We start from the raw sequence: 22,184 nt of genomic DNA, 5'->3' as shown, positions 1-22,184 counted from the left end.
TAGCTACCCATCATCTACTTATTACTTCCCAATGCCTTCCCCTAGGCCCAAATCAAGGTGAAGTGTCATGTAGTCGACGTTCACATAACACCACTAGAGGAAAGACAACATACATCTCATCAAAATATCGAACGAATACCAAATTCACATGATTACTTATACCAAGACTTCTCCCATGTCCCGAGGAACAAACGTAACTACTCACAAAGCATGTTCATGTTCAAGATCAGAGGGGTATTGAATATATATCATTAAGGATCTGAACATATGATCTTCCACCAAATAAACCAACTAGCATCAACTACAAGGAGTAATCCCCCTCAAAAAAACTACAAGGAGTAATCAACACTACTAGCAACCCATAGGTACCATCTGAAGTTTTGAGGCAAAGATTGAATACAAGAGAGGAACTAGGGTTTGAGAGGAGATGGTGCTGGTGAAGATTTTTATGAACATTGACCCCCCTCGATGAGAGGATCGTTGATGATGACGATGGCTTCGATTTCCCCCTCCCAGAGGGAAGTTTCCCACGCAGAATAGCTCCACTGGAGCCCTAGATTGCTTCTGCCCAGGTTCCGCCTCGAGACGGTAGCGCTTCGTCCCGAAAGCTTCCTTATGATTTTTCTAGGTCAAAACCTTCCATATAGCAGAAGATGGACACCGAGGGCTAGCTAGGGGGCCCACAAGATCAGGGGGCGCGCCTTGGGGGGTAGGGCGCGCTCCCCAAGTTTGTGGCTACCTGGTGGGTCCCCCTCTGTTGTTCTTCACCCAATATTTTTTATATAATCCAAAATAATTCTTTGTAAAGTTTCATGACATTTGGAGTTGTGCAGAATAGGTATCTCAGATTTGCTCCTTTCCGATCCAGAATTCCAGCTGCCGGCATTCTCCCTCTTCATATAAACCTTGTAAAATAAGAGAGAAAAGGCATAAGAATTGTACCATAATGTGAAATACCAGTCCATAATGCAATAGATATCAACATAAAAACATGATCTGTTGGGGATATAACCCCACGGTGTGACCCGCCCAGGAGGGGTCGGGTTACACTATTGGCAACTCAGAGATAAGGCCTAAGTAGGCCCAAGAAACCAGACATGGAACCCGCAGGGCAACTTATGTGGAGAAGAGCCAGAGGCCCAAGCCCAGAAGATGGTGTGAGACCCGGCATTGTAAGCCACCCAACGATGACTTGCCTAGTAAGGCAAGGTGACTTAGAACTAGGGACGGTCATGTATCATGACCCGACCCGGACTCTTGTAAGCCTAGGGCCACAACCTGTATATATAAAGGCAAGACCCCGCGGCGGGTTAAGGCAAGTTACAATCGATCGAGTGCTAGGTTAAGTGATTCTGCTCCCGTGTAATCGATACTCAATCAATACAACACAAAGAAGGACGTAGGCTTTTACCTCGTTGGTGAGGGTCCGAACCTGGGTAAACTCGCGTCTCTCATCCCGCTCAACCCCTTTAAGCTAATCTTCGTAGCCATGGCCTCACACCTAATTCTTTTCACGAGGGCATCTGCTGTGAAAAAACCACGAAAGTTGGTGCCCACTGTGGGGCCAGTGCACGGTGGTTTCAAGTTCTTGAAGGGCTCTTTCCCAGGGATCGAGGGGTACGCTGTTGGCAGGATGAGCAAGAGTCACCGCGGCAAGCTCTACATCGACGACGCTGGCTGGGGCCCCGAGGCCGACTCAATCGAGTATGGGTACCGGGTCCCCTTTGGTGGAATTCACGTCTTCATCAGCAAGATCGGCGAATCTGAGCCTGAGCCGGACACCTCCACCGACCTCTTCGAGTCGGCTTAGTGCATGCAACCCGCCCGGATTCAACCCGGCCGGAAGTGTGCCTTCGTCGATTTCACGCAAGGCTTGGAGCTTGCTGAAAATTCTGCATTTGGTAGAGAGACTCTTGTCTACTCAGATGATGAGTCCTCAACCGGAGAGACGGAATCAATCTATCAGCTTCAAGACGGCGGGCTTGGGGGCTATTCCGATGGCAACAATATTCCGGACCCCTATGAGCCACCAAGCAGGGCTGCTATCTTCATGGCTGGCACAGGGCCGACCTTAAATTCATCAACAACTGCAACTATGACATCTGGATCGGTTGCGGCTGCGGCGGCTGGTACTAGCGGCTCAGAGAGACCGCCGGCTCAAGTCTTGTCAGATCTCTTGGGCAATTTGACAACCTTGTTGGAAACTAAGGTGACTGCGGCGAATCAAGCGGAATGCAATGCGGAGATGGTAAAGATTCAGGCAGAGATCACTAAGGCCCAGGAGGATGTCAACGCAGAGAATGCAAGGATGGCAACAGAACAGGCTCAGATTGTGGCTGAGTTAGAGCGTGTCAAGGTAGAAGCTTGGCATTTAAGCCTGGATCAGTATGCCTCTAATGCGGTTCTTCGTAGAAGGCACCAGACTCGCCTGCCTTTGCAGTATGAGCCCATGAATATGTTTAACACACCGGGGGCGGGAACAAGCACTCCTGATGCAGGGTGAATCCTCAGTTGAACCCGGATGTGCCTAGAAGCCGCGCGGTGGTGGCTCAACCTCGTCAGCCTGAGACAGCACGAAGGAAGGAATAGATACCTAGCCCCCCCCAACCAAACACCACCTCAACGTTTCTTGACACCATCGTCTGGGCATTTTTCTAACCCGGTGGACAACATGTTAGCGGTGGCAACACGGCTGGCGGCTATTCCGATCGAGGGTGAGTCACCGGCTGCAGTGGAAACCCGGAACACCGTCGAGCTCCTTCAAACGGTTGTTGCACAACAGACGGCTTACTCATATAGTCGCGATCGTGTTCATTCGACCCCGCGCCCAAGTTAGAGTTATAGCCGGCACATTGAGTCGCCGACAGTTTCCAGTAGCGAGCGACATCGAAACCTGCCCCATGGTGATAACCTGCCACGTGATGATAATTTGCTAGTCAACGCTCAGGCGATTGTGGATGATGCCCGAGCTCATCGTGAGGCGGATGCAGTGGCTCAGCAGGGCCTTATCAGCAGCCTCTGATGACCCCATCAACTTCAGTAGGGGCTGGGACAATTTCCAGGACAGTTGGAGTGCCGTGTTTAGTGTTGGCTTTGCGTAATGAGCGTCTACCCAAAGATTTCACGGGCCCTCGTAAGGTGCCTAATTACACAGCCGATCTCCCTCCTGAAGGTTGGATTGAGAGTTATGTGGCCATGGAGATGTTGGATGTTAATGATGCGATCTATGCTCAGTATTTCACTATGATGTTGGATGGGCCAGCTCGTACATGGTTCAAAAGTTTGCCTGCTAATTCCATCAACTCATAGGCAGAGTTGAAGGTGCGTTTCATCAAAAAAAATCAAGGAACATGCAAGCAGCCTCTAACAATTATCGATCTGGATAACTGCGTGCAGCGGGAGGATGAGTCGGCCCACCATTGGGTCCGGCGGGTCTCGGCTATTATCCACTCATCGGATACCATTGCGGCGGGTCAAGCAGTTCTGGTCTTGGAGAAGAACTGTCACTTTACCCCCCCCCCCCTTAAGCAGAAGCTTGGGCGGCTTAAAGGCTATTGTAATGAAATGGGTGAGCTCATGGCGGTTCTCATTAAATATGCAGACTCTGATAATACCAAGGACCTTGGGTCTGATGATGAAAAGTCCAATAAGGGTAAGAAGAATAATAATGGCAAGGGTCAGCAGCAGAATGTGGCAGGGAGTAATGGCAACAACCAGGGTAACAGTGGTAAGTGCAGACACCCCGATGGCGGGTCAGATCTAATAGCTAACACCAACATTGTGTACCAAGGGCCAGCGCCACAATGGTAACGGTAAGCCGTCGTACGACAATGGAAAGCCTTTTAATCTTGAGGCAGCGCTTAACGACCCGTGTCCATAGCACAGTTTTCCTGACAAGCCATCCACACATGATTGGAATGATTGTTGGATTATGCGGGAGTTCAGGAATTATGGGCTCAATCAGAATTATGGTAATAATGATGGGTCGCGCGACGGGTCAGGATCCGGCTCTCAGGGGTCTGGCTTTGGTGGCGGCGGCTCAAACTCTGGCTATCAAGATCAAGGCGACCAGGGTGGTTATAATCAACAGTCTGGTCATGGTAACCATCAGCAAGGGAACCAGTCAGGATATCAGAGTAATCCAAAGCAGCTCAATGGTGGCCAGTACCATGTTTTCACCACAAGTATTTGCAAACGAGCTTAGAAGGTTCATAAGAGGGCGGTTCATGCCACAGAACCGGCTGTTCCGCAATATTTGAGATGGTTTGAGCACACGATATCGTGGAGCAGGGCGGATCACTCGCCGCAGGTTGATAACCAGGGTCGTTTAGCCCTTGTGGTGGCCCCTCAAGTTGGTGGTTATAAGTTTACCAAGGTGCTTATGGACGGTGGCAGTAGCATTAACATCCTGTATTATGACACTTTTCGTTGGATGAATTTAACTGACAAGGATCTTAAGCCGTCTTCCATAGTCTTCCATGGTGTGGTGCCTGGTATGTCGGCGTATCCTGTTGGAAAGATTGCCCTGGAAGTAGCCTTTGGTGTTGATTATGATTGCAGAGCAGATACATTGTGGTTTGAAGTGGTCAAAATCAAGAGTCTGTATCATGCTTTATTCGGACGGCCGGCTTATGCTAAGGTCATGGCCCGCCCTTGCTATGTCTACTTACAGCTCAAAATGCCTGGGCGAAAGGGCACAATTATGGTTCATGGTGATCAGAAAGTCGCCCTGGAATGTGAGCAAGGAGACGCGGCTTATGCAGAGTCGGCTTGTGCTACCGAGGAGCTCAAGTTTTACAAGGATAATGTTGACCTGGCTGATATGACCCCTTTGAAGAAGCCCGCTACTGAGCAAGACCCTTTATTAAAGTTTAACTCGGCTGATGATACTAAATAGGTCAATTTTGTCCCTGGCGACTCATCTCAGCAATTCACAGTGGGGACTAATATGGATCCTAAATAGGAAAGCGCACTCATCGAGTTCATCTGTGAGAGTCGGGACATCTTTGCATGGAAACCTTCTGACATGCCGGGTGTTCCGAGAGAATTCGCTGAGCACACTCTTAATGTGAATCCTAAGTTTAAGCAGGTTAAACAGTTCCTCTGTCGTTTCAATGAAGAGCGACGTAAGGCTATTGGAGAAGAGGTACCCCAGCTCTTAGCGGCTGGGTTTATCATTGATGTTTTTCACCCTGAGTGGTTGGCTAACCCTGTGCTTGTACTCAAGAATAACGACACATGGCGTATGTGTATTGACTACACAGATCTTAACAAGGCTTGTCCAACTGATCCATTTTCTCTCCCCTGTATCGACCAAATCATTGATGTAACGACGGGCTGTGAGAGTTTATGTTTCATGGATACTTATTCTGGTTATCATCAGATCAAGATGGCAGTTAAAGACCTAGAGAAGATGTCCTTCATCACACCTTTTGGGGCTTTCTACTATGTTTCTATGCCTTTTGGGCTTAAAAGTGCCCAGATGACTTATCAGCATTGTGTTCAGAATTGCCTTCACAGTCAGATTGGGTGTAATGTTCATGCTTATGTTGATGATATTGTGGTCAAATCTAGGAAAAGGAGACTCTCCTGGATGATTGAGAGAAACTTTTGACAATCTCCGGGTTTACAAAGATGATGCTTAACCCGGCCAAGTGTGTCTTTCGTGTACCTACAGGCAAGTTGCTAGGTTTTCTGGTTTCAGAAAGGGGCATTGAGGCTAACCTAGAGAAGATTAAGTCCATCGCTTCACTTTCTAAGTCGGCGTGTGTCAATGATGTCCAGCGCCTGGCGGGTCGCATCGCGGCTTTGAGCCGATTTGTAAGTCGCTTGGGAGAGAAGGCGATTCCTTTATATCAGATGATGAAGAAGACAGATCACCTTGTCAGGAGTGATGCTCCCAATGAGGCGTTCGAGGCGCTCAAGAAACAGTTAGCTGAGCTGCCCGTCCTCGGTGCTCCCATTGAAAAAGAGCCTTTGCTCCTGTATGTGGCGGCTAATAATAAAGCAGTCAGTGTGGCAGTTGTTGTGGAGCACAAGGAGGCGGGTAATGAGTACCCAGTTCAGCGGCCGGCTTACTATATCAGCGAGGTTTTAACAGAGTCCAAGCAAAGATACCCACATTGGCAGAAACTGGTGTTTGGGGTGCTCATGGAGTCGCAAATTGAAAATTTATTTCTTTGGTCATCCTATTACTGTGGTCAGCTCTGCTCCTTTAGGAGATATTGTTCAGAACAGGGAGGCTACAGGCTGGGTTGCTAAGTGGGCAATCGAGCTTGGACCTCACAGTTTGAAGTATGTGCCAAGAATAGCCATCAAGTCTCAAGCTTTGGTGGATTTCATAAATGATTGGACAGAGTTGCAGACACCTGAGGAGAAGCCTGACAACACATACTGGGCAATCCACTTTGATGGGTCCAGGCAGTTGGAGGGCTCAGGGCTGGAGTTATTTTGACTTCCCCGCGAGGTGAAATTTTTTGTTATGTTTTAAGGCTAATGTTTCCTTGTACTAACAATGCAGCTGAGTATGAAGCATTACTCCATGGCCTTCGTATGGACAAAGAGATGAATTTAAGGCAGGTCAAGTGCCTGGGCGACTTAGACCTTGTGGCTCAGCAGGTCTCAGGCAAGTAGGTCTAAAGACCCGGTCATGGCGGCTTATCGTCGGGCAGTTGATAATATTGCTGGTCACTTTAAGGGTTATCAGGTGAATCACCTTGATAGAGGGAAGAACGAGGCGGCTGATGCATTGTCCCGGCTAGGATCTCAACGTAAGCCGGTGCCTCCTAATGTGTTCCTTGACATATTTCACAATCCGTCTGTCACGTTACCATTTGAGGAAGACCTTGCTGTTCCTGACCCGGAGGCACAGTTGGTGGTGACTCTTCATGCCATTCCGGACTAGACTTTGCCTTATATGGCTTATATGACCCGGGGCGAGTTACCCGAGGATGGATTTTTGGCAAGGCAAATAACCCGGAGGTCTAAGTCTATGACTATCATCAACGGTGAGTTACACCACTACAGTGTGTCAGGCATGTTCCAACATTGTGTTTCTCCTAAGGAGGGCCGTGAAATTTTACGAGAGATTCATGAAGGAGATTGTGGTCATCATGCTGGCTCAAAATCTTTGGTGGGTAAAGCTTTTCATCATGGGTTTTATTGGTTAACAGCTCATGCTGATGTAGAAGATATCCTTAGCAAGTGTGATGGATGCCAAAAAAATTCCAGACAAGCTCATGTGCTAGCTCAGGAATTGCGTATGATCCCAATAACTTGGCCGTTTGCAATCTGGGGGATTGATATGGTTGGGTCGTCCAAGAGAGACCCACCTTTTGGTGGCGGTTCACAAGTTTACCAAGTGGGTGGAAGCAGAGCTGGTTAGCAATTGTGAGGTGGCGACTGCTATTCAGTTTGTAAAAAAGCTGATTTTCTGTTTTGGTTATCCTCATAGTATCATCACTGATAATGGCACAAATCTTTCTGAGGGTGCTATGAAGGAGTTCTGTCAACGAGAGCATATTTGTCTTGATGTTTCCTCAGTGGCTCATCCACAGTCCAATGGTCAAGCAAAACAGGCTAATCAAGAAATTTTGAGAGGCATCAATCCCCGGCTTGTGGTTCCTTTGAAGCGAACGCCGGGTTGTTGGGTTGAGGAGCTACCTTCCAGCTTTGGAGTATCAATACCACCCCCAACAGGTCAATAGGCTATATGCCTTTCTTCATGGTCTATGGTGCAGAGGTAGTTCTCCCAAGTGATATCCATCATGACTCGCCTAGAGTGGCGGCTTACATTGAAGCTGATAATGATATAGCACGTCAGAATGCACTTGATGATTTGGACGAAAAGCGTGACCTTGCGGCGGCTCATTCGGCGATATATCAGCAAGACCTTCGTCGTTATCATAGCCGTAGAGTTCGGAGCCGGACATTTCAGGAGGGCGACTTAGTGCTTCGTTTGATTCAAGACCAGACAGGGATGCATAAGCTTTCGCCTCCTTGGGAAGGACCTTTTGTGGTCAGTAAAAATCTCAACAACGGATCTTACTACCTCATTGACATATGAGAGAACAAAGATTCCCGCACGTCCGAGAAGGAGACTAACAGGCCATGGAACATTGCTCATCTTCGGCCTTACTACACTTGAGTCATAGGCTCTCACCATTGTTTATACTTTCATTGATATACATACTTTTTATGATCAGTATAATAAAGCCGACATCCCCAAAATTTGGGGCCTCTATCATTTCATCTCAAATCTTCGCAGCAAGAGTCATTATTGGTTACTCACAAGGTCACTTGAGGGCTTCCTACTCTATGAGCATAGCGTATAACCCTTTTGATCGGCTTTCATGCCATGTTAGGTCACTTGGGGGCTTCCTGCTCTATGAGCATAGCGTATAACCCTTTTGATCGGCTTTTATGCCATGTTAGGTCACTTGGGGGCTTCTTGCTCTATGAGCATAGCGTATAACCCTTTTGATCGGCTTTTATGTCATGTTATGTCACTTGGGGGCTTCCTGCTCTATGAGCATAGCGTATAACCCTTTTGATCGGATTTTATGCCATGTTAGGTCACTTGGGGGCTTCCTGCTCTATGAGCATAGCGTAAAACCCTTTTTATCGACTTTTGTGCCATGTTATGGGTCGTTTGGGGACTTCCTGCTATATGAGCATAGCGTAAAACCCTTTTGATCGACTTTTGTGCCATGTTATGGGTCGTTTGGGGGCTTCCTGCTCTATGAGCATAGCGTATAACCCATTTTGGCCGGCTTTTATGCCATGATTGAGTTAAACCTGCCTGTTTGCAACTTGCTACTCCACCAGGTGACCCGCCGAACTCTTGACAGTCAATCTTTTACATAAGAACCTGAACTAGTCAAAGTTTAAACAATGGTTTATGTCACGTGAGGGACGACTTACAGTGAGCTAGGACAAACTCACCTGCCTGTTGTAGTCTCTCCGCTATGTGGCTCATTCGTACTCTTAACAGTTAATCTTTCAATAAGACCCTGAACTGGATAAGGTTTAAACGACAGATTTATGTCACGTGAGAGCCGGCTTACGGGATTGCGGGCTTTTGTGCCAAGCTTATTTGGAGCACAAAATTGATTTTTTTCAAAAATTTGGTCATGCTTTGAAAGCCCGCTTAATAAATATTTGAGTTATGCATACTTTGTATTTTTGTGTGTTGCAGAAACCTTTCACGGGTGAAAAGTTGTCGGGTCATACTGATCCGGGTTATATTGCTCTATATTGAGTTTATTATGCTTATAAGTTGCCAAGGGGGTCTTTTCAAAAGCTGGATATGACTATAAGTCGCCTGGTTGTTGAGTTGTTTAACTCGCCCTGGATTGTGATTATAAGCCGCCAGTTGAAGGATTAGTAGCTCTTTGACGGATTATATAAGCCGCCAATTTTTGGTAGTATTGCAAAAATAAGCTGGATATGATAAGATCACAGAAATTCAAGTTGTTGAAGCATAGGTTAATAAAAGCATGCACAAAGGCATGACAGAGAAGATACTTGTTTTCAAACATGCACGATGGCATGGAAGAGAAGATATTTGTTTTCAAACTAACTATTACAAGGCTTCAGCTGAGCCTACAAAGTTTTTTGACCAAGTGTTTCTAGAGTTAAAAATTACTCCGTTGAGCCTGCTTTAGCACCGTCCGGATTCTGGCCTGGCGGGTTGTTGTCATCTTGCTGCCTCGAGCTTGAAGCCCCCAGGTCATCCTATGTCGGATCTTCATTGATGGCCATCTGGAGATTGGCCGAGGTCCAGTCGATGCCGGTTAAAGCTTCAAAAGTGGCTTCATCGTTAAACATAACAGAAGGATCAAGATCAGGGGCGAAGGTATGCTTACGCCTCGGTGGGATAAGATCTACAACATCATGCGAGGGCGGCTTGATCTTTGCATTGTTATCATCATAAGTCGGCTAGTACTTATTCAGATCCAGCTCTTCGGTAAGTTTGCACACCAAGGGCCGCATCTCTCTGACGCATTTGTTGAAGTCTTCTTCTTCAAAGATTGACCCGTCATCTTTGAACTCTGGGCATCCGGTAGCCATTTCTTTCAGGTGAAGCTCTAATTGCCAAGCTTTGGCCCGGCTTAGAGCAACAATGGCTCCGGCACGGGCAGCTGATAATTTAACTTCCCCAATTTGAGCTGGCATTGTTGACAGATGATCTAGGATAGTCTTGATAAGAGTTGGAGGTTTTTAGCCACCTGACAAAGCTATAAGGCTGCGCAGTGTTCCCGCATATAGTTGCTCAGTCAATGAATAAGCCGCCTTCAATTTGAGCAGCATGTTCTAACCAAGACCGGCGCTTCTGGGGCCTGTTCAATATTTTGCGTGGGAGTCGCCAGGCGGGTTAAAGATTATATATTATGAGTCGCCAGACGGTTAAAGAAATACCAAAACAGATGATGAGTTGCATATTAAGCTTACCAAAGATGGTGGCTGACATTTGAGAGATATGTTGCTTCAAGCCAGCTAACTCTCCGGTTACCGGTTTAAGCTCAGCCTCAGCATCTTCTACTCTTTTTTGCAGTGCAGCCTTGTCGGTTTCCCAAGCGATTCTTTCAGCATCAAAACCTGCCTTCATTTTTTCAATTTCTTCCAATGAAATTTTCAGGTTTGACTCAGCCTTGGAAGTATCAGCTTGCTGCAGTTCTATATTCTTCTTTAAATCGCTAAGCTACGAACCTTTCACGTTCAACGCCTCTTGAAATACAATATTTAGGAAATGGTTACAACAGAAGGAGCAAGTTTTTGTGATACGATTAATCAAGTCCCAAAGCACATTGCAAGCAATATACTTGGCACTTGGGGCCTAATGTAGGTCATTTCAATCTCTATTATGGCCCAGGACATCTTATCAAAGTTAAGCCGACCCTTGGGGGCTACATATTTGGTTCTGTATAGTCATTAAGACCCGGCTCATCTTATCAAAGTTAAGATGGCCCTTGGGGGCTACACTCTGGAAAATTTCACAAGTCTAAAGCATACTCAATAATTTTACTATACTTCAGACTTAGGGGCTAGTATGGACATAGGTATATGCACAAGGCTAAAGAGGGGTTGGATATCTTCATACCTCATATTTCTGCTTCATCAACTGGACTAACCCAGCTTCCATGTCCCGGCTTGTGTGAAGGCGGCTCAAATAGCCCGCGTACACATCACCTGCATTGAAGGAGGAATAGCTCTCCAGATCCAGTTTGGCCTTGCCTTTCTCCAAGGAAGGTGATTCTTCTTTGGTACTATGCTTGGTTAGCACAGTTGACGCTCATGGCGCTATATAAGCCATCCCAGTGACAGAAATATCATCAGAATTTTTCTCAAGAGAGATCTCTTCAGTTGGCTTCGCTAGAGTCGGCGGCTTAGGACTTGGCGGGTCAGGGCTGGCGACCGGGTTAATCTCAGTGTTCATTGGCTCAAAGACGACAATGTCAGTTTGCGGTGGCGGATCATTGGCAAGGTCTTCAGGAATTTGGATTGAAGCCTCAGGGGCGTCTGGCACCTGCCTCCCCGGCTCAGCAGCTTTGGGGTCCTTTGAAGAACCGCCCACCTTTTGTTGCTCGCCCGCCTTTGCTATGACTTTGTGACAAGAATGCAAGAGTCCATGAGTATATCACTACAAGTCATTTATGAACAAATGAAAATACTTACCCATGGGCAATCTTGAAAGCAGGCATTTGAGTTCCAGTAGAGTCACCGGATGACGAAGGCGTCCCCTGATAATTTGAGTCGGAAGGATTAACGGGTTGATGAGTGAGACCAGCCTTTGGAAGAGATAGAGTCGGACTGAGGGGCGCTTCATCGCGATGCTTGCGAGGAGCCGGCGACAAGTTTTTCAGAGCCGCCACTCTGGGTCGGGCGCATTGATTCGTGTTGTTGTTTCTTCAATATAAAGTTGGGATCCAAGTGAGCTAGAGGATGAGAAAATTTCACTTTCCGGATGACCCGTCGAGTTTTCTTTCTTGGTAAGGGTTCTGAGTCGGATGAGACAAGGATTACCTCTACTTCGGGGGCCTGGCTTGTCTCCGCGTCATCCTGAGAGCATCATCATCAGTAAGTTGCATAAAAATAAGGCCAAGGGAGTCAAGTTCTACCTCTGACTCATCTAGCTCAAGAAGTTCTTCTACCGTTTGTTTCTTACGGCGGCCTGTGGCTTGAGTCTTTCCTCTGGGCTTCTTGGCTGGAGCGACGGCTCGCATTTTCTTCCTCCAGAAAGGAGAGTCGGCTTGTTTATACATGAGCAATAAGGTTAAAAAGTTTGACATACAAGAGATAGATAAACAAGATGAAGTTTTTTTCAAGGTACTTACAGTTGGAGGTACTTACAGTTGGAGCTAGGTTAAGAGCGCAGAAATGGTCCAGACCCGTTTTGCTGCAGTTTTCCAATGATTCCCCAAGCAGCGACTTAACAGTGTCGTTGATCTCTTTGTCAGTTAGTTGTGTTGGGTTGAAGCATTGTGGGTCTTTTGTATCGCTAGCATATTGGCACATTAAGCCGCCGCGCCGGCTCAGTGGTAAAATCCTCCAGGCGACCTAGTAGCGGACCCGATCAATTCCAGTTAAGCCATTGGCGATCAAAGCCCTGACCTTTTGAAAAAGCGGAGGCATATTGACCGTGTTCTGCAGTGCTCAATCGACCTGGAATCTGGCAGTTGGTGGTGAGCCGGTAGGGGCAGTAACTCGACAAGGAGTTCTCTCTGGCTGGGGAGGTGTCCTTGCAGTAGAACCAAGTATAGTTCCAATCTTTGAGATGGCTTGGCAGAGCGGCTGAAGGAAAGGTTACATCTCTCAGCCTCTGAATAGAAACACCTCCAAGCTCAAGACTGGGCCCATCTGACATCTCAGTCTGGCGGTTGATATAAAAATAGTCTCTGAATAGATCAACAGAGGGTTCTTCCCCAAGGTACATCTTACAGAACACTTGAAAGTTGCGTATGTTGGAAACAGAGTTGGGACCAATGTCTTGTGGATGAAGATTATAGAAATGTTGAACGTCCCGGAAGAATTTTGAGCTGGGCGGTGAGAAGCCACGGAGTAGGTGGTCCGTCAAAACCACAACTTCACCCTCTTGGGGCTGAGGGGGAAATTCGGAGCCTGGAACCCGCCAGTGCATGACCTCTTTGGCAGGTAAAACCCCCATGGTCACATAATCATTCAGTGTGTCCTCTATGACTCTGGAGGCAATCCAGTCACAAGAGGTGGGTGCTTTAGTCATGATGAGCCAGAATAACAAGCTGTGACCAAAGAATAAGGATGTGGCAGGTTAAAATTACTATGGTAAGCCTCCTAAATGATTATACGACAATTTAGCGATGATGAGAAAGCTACAGTTAAAAGACTACATATTATGATGAACCATTAAAGAAATTATGAGCTGCCCTAGCCACAGAGTGGAGTAGTTATCAGGTTATGAAAGCATGGCGGGTTAAGTTATGAAAGTATGAGCCGGCAACATGTCGGCGGGTTAAGTGAAAAAAGTATCTTTGAAATTCTTAGTGGGTTACAAATCCGTTATTAAGTCGCCCGAACAATGAAGGGCAGGTCAACTACCTACAGATCCAAGTTTGTTGAAATTTTGCTAAGTGCTGGACAAACAAGGTTTGCAGGTTGCAGCTACAATTACAGATCTACGGCAGTTCGAAAAAAGGGGCATAATTATTAAACCTAGAACACGTACGGCCGCAGCGTAGAAGAACTAGTAAGCTTGGTATTGATTCACAGGAAGAAGGGATCTATCGAAGATATGAAATAAATGCTAAAACTGCTACCGCACTACTTCTGACTTGTTTTTGGATTAAGGTGCAACTTCTAGGCAGAGCATGGACAAATTTGGACGAACGCCGATGAACTCTCAAGAACTAACATGACCTAATGTGGATCTAAGAAAGAAGAAGGACGTTACTTGATGATTTTGGTGAAGAGTGGATGGGCGCCGCAGATTTCTGGTCGATTCTCGGGCAGCTAGTTAATGCAAAAAGATCTGTTGTGACATCAGGGGGATTTGGTGCGGTTTGGTCAGGGGGATTCGGGCAACTGAGAAACCTACGTTGTCTTCTCACACGGTTTGGTGCGGAAATCGTGTGTGACGTTGTAATACCTAACACAAACGACATGTACAAACAGTGTGCCATATACAACATATATATAGTGCCATTAGTAGTTCCCGACCGTTAGCTTATCTCCACAGTTTCCCCATTTCCCCCAAATCCCTACATAGCCTCCAAATTCCCTCTCGTGGCGCTGACATTGGGGGAATGCGGACGAGTGGTGCTGATGGTCGGTGCGGCTGCTCCTGCTCGTACCGCCGCCACGACGGCGGTCGCCGCCGAGCACTTGCCTAAGGTCATCAGAAGGCAGGTGTACTACGGATCCGAATCGTCCTGTCAGGTTCCAAACTATCCCGATCTTTTTTAGCATGTCCAAAGTATGGCTCCTTGCTGAATCCGTCCTGAATGACCCCCCCCCCCAGGAAAGTGATCTGCCGCCGGATTCGGAGCTTGACTCCAAACTCCCTCAACACGAGTTTGACTCTGAGTTTTGCGCCACCGAGAAGTACCAAAAGCTGAGTTGTGTGCACGGGCACACTCCCGCTCGACGTCTATGCACGGAGGGATTCTATATTGGCAGGCAGTTTCTTAGTTGCCCCTTAGAGTTTAGTGCTAATTAAGTTCATCATTTTACTTCAGTTAATGCCACCGCTCATCCAGAATAATATTTAACATTGGCAGGGATATGAGGTTTGTGCCTTTGTTAACTGGCTGGATGAAGAATGGCATGGCAGGGCTCGGAGTGTTATCACCAAGCTCGCTGAAGATAACTTAAAGCTGAAGAAGAAACTGTCTGATCTGGAATGTACAATCAGTACGATGAAGCAAGAAAGAATCAATCACATGCAAGAGATGAAAGCAAGAGACAAGAAGGAACTACCATGTGTAGTTGTGGTTGTCGCATTAGCCATGTTCTATGCGCTGTTTGCAATGATGATTAGGGGTTTGTTTGACAGTATTGCTAAAGCACATCTAGATGTGCTCTAAGTAATGCACATATAGGTCCTATATATGCCATTGATGTTACGCGAAGATTCGTGCAAATATTTTTCTTTGTCTTTTTTCTTTTCCTTTCTAGTTTGATTATTACTGGCTTTATTATCAATAAGAAGAGCTCAATGTATTGCTTGCCAACTGTCCTACTCCGTTCGTACCGGTACCGGTGCATAATCCCAAAACTCATTCCTTGTTTTTGTCCTGAAAAAGGAAACCAACCAAATAGCCAATAGGAATCCTGCGCAACCCCCGGAATTTGGAGCGACTGGGTACAAATAATTGCGGTTGATTATATCAGCGGTTAGATAAACGTCAACCCCCGCTTCAATCCCCGCTCTAGTTGGCAGTTCCTCTTCTCTGCATACCCCACTTAAGTTTCCACCATCTTCATCGTCCCTGGCAGGCCGCGCTACACACTGGTGCACACTCTGCAGTCATGTCGAGTGATAGCAAGGACGACAGTTCGGCCAGCAGTCTGGCACCCGATGATAGGTCAACATCGGAATCATCCTGCTCGTCTTCCATGAGTCCGACGTCGAGCCCAGACCTCGATTATATCCGGTTCATGGAAGGGACGCCGCCTCCGGAGTCATCAGACGACAACCAGACAGACGCGGAGCCGTCGGAGGACGAAGAAGAGGACGACGATGATGATGAGGAGGAATGGTCGAACGAGGAGGAGGACGACGACAACAACAACGACGATGATGACGGCGGCGGCGATGAAAAGCCAACAGTCAGCGGCAAGAAGCGTCCTCGCCAAGACGATGTCGCGGGGCCATCCAACAAGAACAACAAGAAGAAGAAGGACTAAATTAAGCGGACTGTATATATCTCTGTTTATCCTGTCAATGTCATCGCACGCGGTTAGTAATATGTATTCAACAGAGATCTTCTACATTATCGCCAGCAGGTTGGTTTGTTGAATTGCGTGCCCTGACGAGCACACAATTCACAAAAAAAGACCGTATGGGCTGTCTATAATGATCACACACAATTCTGATTACCGACCTATTTGTCGGGTATCACACACATCTTGTTAGGCCGAATCGTTTGTGTTCACCTCACTCATCACAAACGGTTCATCAGAGTGAGCTGTATGCCGTATATCGCACACACCTTGATCTGGCTGCCCGTTTCTGTTGTTCTGTCTCATCGCAAACAGTTCGTACAGATCAACTGTATGCCCCTCATCGCACACGCAACTATAATCTGAACCGTGTTTGATGTATCATTGATCGCAAACCTTTTGCATCATTTCTGACGGTTTTCATACAGCACCATTTGCGATTATTACATCGCACACAGTTTCTCGAAGGGTCTCTGATCGTAGTGTCGCGTTAGCAGCATCCTGCAGTAGTGTGACTACATGGAAGATGAGATGATCATGCAATTTTACTTGACAACTCACTTCTATTCCAATGGAAGGATTGGTTGGATGACCTAAGGAATCAAATACCAGTCTAGCGTGCTTGAGTGGACCACATTGCTTGGTGTGCCCGAAGTTGATGAAGATGACATTCTTGATAACCCACAAGTATAGGGGATCGCAACAGTTTTCGAGGGTAGAGTATTCAACCCAAATTTATAGATTCGACACAAGGGGAGCCAAAGAATATTTGAAGGTATTAGCAGCTGAGTTGTCAATTCAACCACACCTGGAGATTAATTATCTGCAGCAAGTAATCGGTAGCAAAGTAGTTTGATAGTTTTGGTAATAGTGACAGCAGCAACGGTAACAGTAACCGTGATAGCAGTAATTTGTAGCAAGTGTAACAGTGATGATAGCAGTAGTACCTTAACAGAAACAATATAAAATAAATTCATAGGCATTGGATCGATGACTTGTTGGATGATATTCATCATGTGACAGTTATAACCTAGGGCGATACGGCACTAGCTCCAGTTCATCGATATAATGTAGGCATGTATTCCGTAAATAGTCATACGTTCTTTATTAAAAGAATTTGCATGACATCTTTTGTCCTACCCTCCCATTGCAGCGGCGTACATATTGGAAACTAAGGGATATTAAGGCCTCCTTTTAATAGAGAACCGGAACAAAGCATTAACACATAGTGAATACATGAACTCCTCAAACTAAGGTCATCACCGAGAGTGGGCCCAATTGTTGTCACTCCGGGGTTGTCGGATCATAACACGTAGTAGGTGACTATAACTTGCAAGATCGGATCTAAAACATGGATATAATGATGAATTCATAAACGGTTCAAATCTGAGTTCATGGCACCTGGGCCCAAAGTGACAAGCATTAAGCATAGCAAAGTCATAGCAACATCAATTTAAGAACATAGTGGATAGTAGGGATCAGGCCCTAACAAAACTAACTCGATTACATGATGAATCTCATCCAACTCCTCACCGACCAGCGAGCCTATGAAGGAATTACTCACTCCCGGTGGGGAGCATCATGGAATTGGCGATGGAGAGTGGTTGGAGATGACGAAGAACGAAGATCCCCCTCTCCGGAGCCCCAAACGGACTCCCGATCTGCCCTCCCGAGGAAGAATAGGGCTTGGCGGCGGCTTCATCTCGTGAAACGCGATAATTCTTTCTCCCTGATTTTTTTCTCCGAAAATAGGAATTTATAGTGTCAGGGTTGAGGTCTGTGGGGCCACCAGGTGGGTACAACCCACCTGGGCACGCCCTGGTGGGTTTTGCCCACCCAGGGGCCCCTCTCTGGTGGTTGTTGGCTCCAAAAATCCTCTTTTATTCCATAAAAAATCCTCGCAAAGTTTCACTTTATTCCAAGCACTTTTATTTCTGCACAAAAACAACACCATGGTAGTTCTGCTGAAAACAGCATCAGTCCGGGGTTAGTTTCATTCAAATCATGCAAATTAGAGTCCAAAACAAGAGGAAAAGCGTGAGAAAAAGTAGATACGTTGGAGACGTATCAACTCCCCAAGCTTAAACCTTTGCTTGTCCTCAAGCAATTCAGTTGATAAACTGAAAGTGAGAAAGAAAAACTTTTACGAACTCTTTTGCTCTTGTTTGCATAAATATGCTTAAACAACACCCAGGTTTTCAGCCAGCATTATAACTAACCATGTCAACAATAACATTTAAAGATTATATTAACTCATAGAAATGACATAATCAGCTAGCAGCGATAATAAGATATCTCAAACAGCAACACGTTGTAAAAACAACCATGATATAATATGATAATAGTGGTATCTCGCTAGCCCTTCCTGAGACCGCAAAACATAAATGCAGAGCACCTCCAAAGTTCAAGCAGCGACTAAACATTGTAATTCATGGTAGAAAAGATCCAATCATGATGCACCCAACATTAGCTATACACAATGCATAAATCATGACAGTTGTGCTCTCTCAGTTTCTAGTGCTTGTTTTAGAAGGTGATGACACAACACAAAAGTAAATAGAAAGTCCCTTCGCAGAGGGAAGCAGTGATTTGCAGAGGTGCCAGAGCTCAATTTTTAAAACAGAGATAAATGATATTTTGAGACATGCACCCTTCTCATTCACTTCACGGCCATCGGTTATCAACATCTTCCATGCTAAGCACGCTAGTGGCGGTTCCCAAGTGATAAAAGTAAAGGTTTACTCCCCTTCCACCATCAATCACACTCCACGGCTTGTCCGAAGCAACGGGTGCCGTGCATACCAACATGAGTCCCGGCAAGTTTTGTTCAGTTATTTGCATTTTTAGTTCGGGACTGGGAATCCCTATTACCGCCCATTTTCTCGTGCGATGGCGAGTGAATAAACACTCGACCTGAGAATAACCCGCTTAGCATGGAAGATATCGACCACCTCCTGTCGTTCCATGAACGATCCAGGCACACAAAAGGATACTTTTTAGAAGTTTTTAGTGGTGGCACATGCAAATTTACTTAGGATGGCAGGGTAATACCGTATATAGGTAGGTATGGTGGACTCATCTGGAATAACTTTAGGTTCAAGGTTTTTGATGTACAAGCAGAGTTCCCACTTAGTACAGGTGAAGGCTAGCATTAAGATTGAGAAGCGGCCAGCTAGAGAGCAACAACGATCATAACCAGGCATTATGCATAAGTAACATTGGAGACTAGCCTGAGTAGGATATGAACACCATGAACATAAATATTATAGAGGCTATGTTGGTTTTGATTCAACTACATGCACGAACATGTGCCAAGTCAAGCCACTCGAACATTTAGAGGAGGATACCATATCATCATAATACATCACAATCATTTTAACGCTATGTTGATATCCAAGATAAATCATTATCCCCTCCTAGCTACTTATGCATGGCATGAGAAACTATAATCTCTAATTGTCATTGCAAACATGTTTAATCATAACGGGCTGAAGCCTGGATACTAGGTTAAACATATTTACACAAACAGAACAAGTCGAGTTCATACCAGTTTCTCTTTCCCACGGCCAGTTCATCGAATATTGTCATTATTGCCTTTCACTTGCACGACCGAATGATATGAAAATAATAATAGTGCAAGAGTGCCATGGACTAAGCTGGAATCTGCAAAACATTTTAGTCAACAAGAGAAGACAAGGTAAAATGGGCTCTTATTAGTTCAACAATTATTCATATGGGAGCCACTCAACATTTTCATCGTGGTCTTCTCCTCGGTAAGACTCGAATAAAAAGAAAAGAAATTCAGAGAAACACACTGAAATATTTTTGGAGTTTTTGGTTTTCTTGAACAAGCAAATAAAAGGGAAAAACAAAAACGAGAAAAACTATTTACATGGGAAAGCTCCCAACAAGCAAAAGAAGAACAAGGAAATATTTTTTTTGGATTTTCTTTTTAGTTCTACTACTAAGCATGCATAGAAAGTAAACTACTACAACTAATTTTTTTTTCTAAAGTTTTTCTAACACACAAGAAGAAAGCAAGAAAATAAATTAAAGCATGGATGATACAATGAAAAAGTGTGAGCACTGACAAATAGAATGATATGTAGACATGAATATAATGTCGGTGAGGAACATGTACTCCCCAAGCTTAGGCTTTTGGCCTAGCTTTGTAATCGATCAGTAGCCTGGAGGGTAGTAGTCCGCGTGGTAGCTCACAGAGGCTCTCGGTGCGGATGCCTCAGCACGCCGTGCCGCCACCACTGCTGCGTTATGAGCTCGGGCCTCGCTCTCAAGAACAAAATATCTGTCCTTGCTGTGATAATCAAAGAGAGCAGGCGCAGGAAAATATGTGTCCACAACATGTGATTGGTTAAAGAACAGATTATATGTGAAGTTATCAGCCCTTCCCTTGAGAATTGATACGTCTCCAACGTATCTATAATTTATGAAGTATTCATGCTATTATATTATCCATCTTGGATGTTTTATGGGCTTTACTATGCACTTTTATATTATTTTTGGGACTAACCTATTGACCCAGAGCCTAGTGCCAGTTCCTGTTTTTTCCCTTGTTTCAGTGTTTCGAATAAAAGGAATATCAAACGGAATGAAACCTTCTGGAGAAGTTATTTTTGGAAGGAAAGCAACCCGGGGGACTTGGAGTCCACGTCAAGAAAGCAACGAGGAAGGCACGAGGCAGGGGGGCGCCCACCCCCTTGGGCGCGCCCTCCAACCTCGTGGGGCCCTCGTGGCTCCCCTGACATATTTCTTCCGCCTATATATATATCCATATACCCTAAAACGATCGGGGAACAGAATAGATCGGGAGTTCCGCCGCCGCAAGCCTCTGTAGCCACCAAAAACCAATCGGGACCCTGTTCCGGCACCCTGCCGGAGGGGGGGATCCCTCACTGGTGGCCATCTTCATCATCCCGGTGCTCTCCATGACGAGGAGGGAGTAGTTCACCCTCGGGGCTGAGGGTATGTACCAGTAGCTATGTGTTTGATCTCTCTCTCTCTCTCGTGTTCTTGATTTGGCACGATCTTGATGTATCGTGAGCTTTGCTATTGTAGTTGGATCTTATGTTGCTTCTCCCCCTCTACTCTCTTGTAATGGATTGAGTTTTCCCTTTGAAGTAATCTTATCGGATTGAGTCTTTAATGATTTGAGAACACTTGATGTATGTCTTGCCGTGCGTATCTGTGGTGACAATGGGATATCACGTGATTCACTTGATGTATGTCTTGGTGATCAACTTGCGTGTTCCGCCCATGAACCTATGCATAGGGGTTGGCACACGTTTTCGTCTTGATTCTCCGGTAGAAACTTTGGGGCACTCTTTGAGGTTCTTTGTGTTGGTTGAATAGATGAATTTGAGATTGTGTGATGCATATCGTATAATCATACCCACGGATACTTGAGGTGACATTGGAGTATCTAGGTGACATTAGGGTTTTGGTTGATTTGTGTCTTAAGATGTTATTCTAGTACGAACTCTAGGGCTGTTTGTGACACTTATAGGAATAGCCCAACGGATTGATTGGAAAGAATAACTTTGAGGTGGTTTCGTACCCTACCATAATCTCTTCGTTTGTTCTCCACTATTAGTGACTTTGGAGTGACTCTTTGTTGCATGTTGAGGGATAGTTATATGATCCAATTATGTTATTATTGTTGAGAGAACTTGCACTAGTGAAAGTATGAACCCTAGGCCTTGTTTCCTAGCATTGCAATACCGTTTACGCTCACTTTTATCATTAGTTACCTTGCTGTTTTTACATTTTCAGATTACAAAACCCTATATCTACCATCCATATGCACTTGTATCACCATCTCTTCGCCGAACTAGTGCACCTATACAATTTACCATTGTATTGGGTGTGTTGGGGACACAAGAGACTCTTTGTTATTTGGTTGCAGGGTTGCTTGAGAGAGACCATCTTCATCCTACGCCTCCCACAGATTGATAAACCTTAGGTCATCCACTTGAGGGAAATTTGCTACTGTCCTACAAACCTCTGCACTTGGAGGCCCAACAACGTCTACAAGAAGAAGGTTGTGTAGTAGACATCAAGCTCTTTTCTGGCGCCGTTGCCTGGGAGGCTAGGTAAGCGGCACTCACACCCCGTCAACTAAGCTCTTTTCTGGCGCCATTGCTGGGGAGGTGAGTGCTTGAAGGTATATCTTTAGATCTTGCAATCGAATCTTTTTGTTTCTTGTTTTAGCTCTAGTTTAGTTTATAAAAGAAAACTACCAAAAATGG

Source organism: Triticum aestivum, chromosome 7D (assembly GCF_018294505.1).
Source record: "Triticum aestivum cultivar Chinese Spring chromosome 7D, IWGSC CS RefSeq v2.1, whole genome shotgun sequence".
NCBI lineage: Eukaryota > Viridiplantae > Streptophyta > Magnoliopsida > Poales > Poaceae > Triticum > Triticum aestivum.
Note: the sequence above shows the minus strand (reverse complement) of the source record.